Here is a 5,855-nt window from a genome sequence, read left to right as displayed (position 1 = left end):
AAGATAAAAAAGGGCTGGTGATTAAATTAAAGATATGGAAGTTTAGCCTGTAAAAGAGGAATCCCTCTGTGGAGGGGGGAGAGGGAGGAGGGGTTGTTTTAGGGCATGGCTACACTTGCAGATGTAGAGTGCTGGGAGTTAAACCAGCCTTCGGAGACCGCAGCAGGGAAAACACTGTGCCGATTGTTTACTCTCTCAGCTGGAAGAGCGCTGGTGTGGAAACATTAGCAGCTCTTGCAATGCCACAGAGAGCAGTGCATTGTGGTAGCTATCCCAGCATTCAAGTGGCTGCAACGTGCTTTTTCAAATGCAGGGGTGGGGTGGAGTGTGACAGGGAGGGTGTTGTGTGTATGTGTGGGGGGGGAGAGAATGGGTTTTTGGGGGGCTGAGAGTGTGTCAGCGTGGTGTCTTGTAAGCTCAGACCTGCCTCCCCTCCGCCTCGCTCTCACATACTCAGAGCAAGCAACATTCCACACTAATGGTTGCTTTGTCCTGGAGCAGATAAGCAGCCGGCTGTCAGAAACGGAGCTTTGAAAGGGGATATCCGCGTTCCTACAGCCGATTCCAAAACAATGACAAGAGTGGCCACTCGGCTTAAGGGGATTATGGGACATTTCCGGAGGCCAATCAAAGCGCAGTAATGCAACACCTCATTCACACTGACACTGGGGCATTTCAGCTGAGACGCAACGAGCGTTATGCTTCTTGTGGAGGTGGATTACCAGGAGTGCTCCAGCTGCAGAGTCCAGGCGCTCTGAGTGCCTTGCCAGTGTGGACGGGTCAGAAGTTAGGGTGCCTGGGGCTGCTTTAATGCGTTCTGACTTGCAAGTGTAGCCAAGCCCTAAGAGAGAACACAGGAGACTCAGGAAAAAATACAGCAAAGCCCTGAGCCTAGGTTACATTCAGAAAAGGGCGAGATTTGGAGATATAGGTGAAAAGAAGGGGGTCAAACCCAGGGCAGGGCTAGCAGTGTATAGAGAAGTTCCCACTGTGGTACTTATGTGGCCCCATCACCATAGTATATGAGACTGCACCTCACAATGTCTTACCTGTTTCTCCTCCCAGGAGTACTGCAAAATCTCATCAGGTAGTTGGGAATCCTGTAGTAATGTCTATCTTCTAGTCCCATTTTTGACTTAAATGTGCTTATGTTTTAAAACATATTGTTAAATAGCTTGTTATCCGATAATGAGTTGTAATGCTCTTGAATAATGGAAGGCGTAAGCATTTACCATTCGTTTGCTTTCAGGATCCACTTTTGTAATGCTGATTCGATGAGACCTGTTGTAATTTGAATTTGAAAAATAGGAAGTTTTGTGATTCTCAGCAGACGCAGCCTTTAGCAAATCACTTTCTTATTATGTTTCTCTTTCACTGTCATCGCAATTGCAAGGTTTGATCAGCATTCTCCTTCATATAAAGATCCGTTTGTGCCCTGTGGCCCTTCTCTTAATGTCATTTCTTATTTAAGTAATTACTTAAACGCCTGATGCTGCTCCCATCAGGCTAAACTTTCACAAAGTAATGTACTAATGCATTAGTACTAGCAGAGATGATGTGGACTTCCTTGGAGTGGTTTGGGTGAAGTTCAGTATGTAATTAGAATGCCTCAGCAGTTTCATATTTGCTGATAAGAGTTGTCCTTTTGTAGGTAACCAGGAGCCCTGTTTACCTAACTTAGCTCTCAACACAGATCCACCTGGTCTACACAAAATAATTTTACACTGATGCTGCTACCATCAGTTCACTGGTGGGGGACTGACTCTAAATAAGGCTTCCACAGCTGGACACATTTTTATCACCATGTTAATTAACCCTCGGTTCTGCATTGTAGAGGGGAGGGAGGAAAGGGAGCAAAGAGCCTGCCCCAGTGTATCACAAAGGAAGGAAGCAGCCACTCTATAGCACAGCCTGGAAGACTACACAGACCCCTCATAAATGCAACTGGGTGGTGGATCTGGGAGGTTGGGAGGACAGAGCCAGACAGCAGCAGCTCTTCTTGCCATGGGACTTGACAGATGATCAGTATGAGAGTGACTGCTGGCCTGACAACCATTAACTCCTCTGCATCTTCCCCTTCAGAGCAAAGATGGAGAGCAAGCAAGGTAGACACCCACGAGGAGATGTCAGAGAAACAGACCCAGATTTTTGTCTGGGTAGAAGAAGACAGGTCTGGAGTAGAGAGAGAAATCTGTGAGTTGTCAGCACAGAGTTTGTATGCCCTGCATTGTTTCTGTGAGGAACTTTCATTTCCCTGCCATAAAAGTGACAGAGCAGACTGATCGAGCTGGGAGAGGAGGATGGAAATGCAGCACATCTGGGGCCAGGGCCATGTTACAGTTCCACCCGCAACTCTGCAGGGCCAGTGGGGCCATGTGCTTCCCCGCTCAACCCATGAAGAGCCCAGTGCAGAGTCCTGGGGAAGGACCAGGATGGCTGAGACTGCCATAGAGGCCTCTTAGTCCCACATTCTGCGCGAGAAGGGGTGAGATCTTTGTATGGAGAGGAGTCTCCACCTATGGACCTAGAGGGTATGTTCCAGCCCTGAGCTGAATGGGTGTAAATCCAGGGGGACTTCACTGAAGACAATGAAGCTGCCCCAGTGTGAAAGAGGTGTAAATGAGGGGACATTCAGGTTGTGTCTGCACATACATGCGTGGGTGTAAATATACATTACCAGGGCAACAATGAAAGAACAAAAGGAAAAGTACCTCGTAAAGTCAGGTGGAAGTCACTGCCTTGCTTATTGGTCTTTCAGAAATAACATTCACACTGGAGAATTGCACCTCAAACCCTAGATTGCTGGAGTAAATTGACTGGGCGTGTCAAACCTGGGACCTGATTCCCTGCACCATTATACCACTTGCACACCAGGGTAACTGTTGGAATTAAAGTCACATGCACTGGTGTGTCTGAGAGGATAAATTGGGCCCCAAAGCTCTTTTTTGGGGTGGGAAGCACAAAAATCTATTGGTTCGGTTTCACCCCGATCTTTAAAAAATACAGGTCATTGAAAACTGCAGTAACAAGCTGCTGCTGATTCTTTTAAGTGAAATGTGTTTGCCTGCATGCATGTTTATAAGACTTTTCAATGTGAATTAGCCACCAGTCCACATGGCTTTCCTAAAAACCTCTTTGGCAACAAAAAGTGCACGCATGTTTATCATATGGCTTCACACAGCAAACACTGATACCATCCAACTGAAGCAAGTTAATCACTAACCTTTTTCTCTGTACAATGTTCTGCTATTCTCCACATTAGAACTATGGAGGGGCATCCTTTCCAGTGGTGTGATGCCCAGCTAAGGCACAGATTTGCAGGGACAGGGCTGAGCTGCAAAATTTAGGTCTGGATTTCAAACTCCCTTCAAATTTTAGGGGGAGTGGCTCTGTGCTTTTGTTTAGGCCCATTATAAAGACACATGCTTGCAGCAAAATTTGGATTCTGAATATCCACCCCTCCAAAGTCTGGTGGAGTTAGTATCTGGGGTTCTGGCCCATGCATAGCTGAGGTTTAGTCAAGTAATTTTAAAAGTTTACTATTTACATAACAATTTCAGCCAGTTGGATCCCAGATATAATAAGAATCATTGCACCTACCAATGAAATCCATTCCTGTGAGCTACAAGGGCAACAGCTGAGAGCCAGCCAGCACATGGCGCCATCTCCAACAGTAAAAGGAGGGGCAAAGTGTGGGCAAACCCCTTCTCTTAGGCAAAGTCCCATGAGCTCTTTCATGTCCATGCAGAGCAGAGAGGACCTTGGCTTTTATGGACTTAATATCAGAGGGGTAGTTGTGTTAGCCTGTATCCACAAAAACAACGAGGAGTCCGGTGGCATCTTAAAGACAAACAGATTTATTTGGGCATAAGCTTTTGTGGGTAAAAAACCCACTTCTTCAGATGCATGGAGTGAAAATTACAGATACAGGCATAAATATGTATTGGCACATGAAGAGAAGGGAGTTTGAAGAGAAGGGAGTTACAGTAACTCCCTTCTCTTCATGTGCCAATATATAGTTATGCCTGTATCTGTAATTTTCACTCCATGCCTCTGAAGAAATGGGTTTTTTACCCACAAAAGCTTATGCCTAAATATATCTGTTCGTCTTTAAGATGCCACCAGACTCCTCATTGTTTTTATGGACTTATCACATACACACCAAGTAAACTGTCTGGTGTTCAGTTTTTCTACTTCTGAAAAGAGGCAGCTTGTTCTAATACCTGAGCCTGGCTGAGGATGCCAGGAGCTGGCAGCATGTTCTAATCCCTGGCCTGGCTGAGGATGCCAGGAGCTGGCAGCATGTTCTAATCCCTGGCCTGGCTGAGGATGCCAGGAGCTGGCAGCATTTCTAATACCTGGCCTGGCTCTCCCAATGACCTTCATATGCAAACTCAGCCAAGTTATTTCACTGGGCCAAAATCAATCCTGGAGTAAGTGGCAGCCCTTTAAGTTTCGGGGCCAAAATGTCAAATTCAGTGGTGATGAGAACAGCGGTGAAGTGACGTGAAGGTGTAAGTGGTCCAAGCAATGGGGGTAAGTGGTAAAGTGACATGATTTGAACCAATCTGCCATTCAGTGGTTTTGGCAAATGAATTCAATTTCCTTGCTGAGGAGGGGGAATGCATGTAGCAAGAAAAAGCAACGAAGGCCATGTCTACATTTACAGTAGCACTTGGAGTACAGACACTGCAAGCCCCAGTAGCACTAGTAGTGTAGATGGTGAGGCAGTGCTTCCTTAGATATATACCCTACCGGCTCTCCATGTGCCCAGGCTCGATACGTGCCCAAGCAGTGCCTCCCATGGCTACACTGTTAATTTTAGACTGTAGACTGCTATTTTTAGCAGCGTAGCGCCCTGCTGCCAGAGCCTTTCCCCGCCATGATGAAAGGTTCTGGCAGTGGGGAAAGGCTCTGGCAGGTCCCCACTGCTGGAGCCTTTCCCACCTGCAGGGAGGAGCTGCCTGCCCGCTACCAGAGCCTTTCACCACCTCATGTAGCTACACACCATAGTGTAGATGCAGCCTGCTTTTCACTGCAGCATGTAGCTACATGTACCCTATATGCTCCTGCAAGTGTAGACAAGGCCTAAAAGGAGGGTGTAAGAGAAATCGGCCCTGCCAGCTTTTTGTACGTACTCCTTTTACTTGAAATCCACCCCAGTGATCTTCAGGTCCCCTGCTCTGACCTGCTTTGTTTTAGGGTATGTCTACACTGAAAATAAATACACTCGAGTTAAAATAGCAGTGAAGACACAGCAACTCAGCTTTTAACTCAGGTTAGCAGCTTGCGTTCAACCCCAATCTCCTCTATAGGCTTATAGTCCAGCGTCTAACCTTGAAGGAGTTAAAAGGTGAATTGTGATTTCTTCACTGCTATTTTAACCTGAGTTAGCTAACCCAAGGTCAGAACACATCTTTTATTTGCAGTGTAGACATACCCTTACATGTTCCTGTTAGTGCCTTCCCCCAGTCACTCTCATTTTGCGCACTTACTAAATGTAATTTCAGTGCAAGCTACACTATTGTGTTAACATTCAACATTTAGCCTTCTGTCCCTAAGGAACGATCCTGAAGTCTGTGTTCAACCAAACATCATATGGATTTCAGTGGGAGTTTTACCTGCATACGGGCTGGCCACTTTGGCTTCAAATGCTGCAAAGTGCTAAGCAACTCTTAGCGGTGTTGAGCATTCATTATTCTTATTGAGTTCACCTTGCAGGATCAAACTGCAGGGTCTATCCAGATTGTGTTCTAATATAAGCACAAGGGAGAAGCTAAACATCTTAGTTATAGGATTTTTGAGGAACTGATCAAATTACCACATCAAAAGTATCTGGCAAGTCTAGAAAAATC

Source organism: Chelonia mydas, chromosome 11 (genome assembly GCF_015237465.2).
Source record: "Chelonia mydas isolate rCheMyd1 chromosome 11, rCheMyd1.pri.v2, whole genome shotgun sequence".
Classification (NCBI taxonomy): Eukaryota; Metazoa; Chordata; order Testudines; family Cheloniidae; genus Chelonia; species Chelonia mydas.
The sequence above is the reverse complement of the archived record's forward strand: the minus strand, read 5'-3'. Positions refer to the sequence as shown.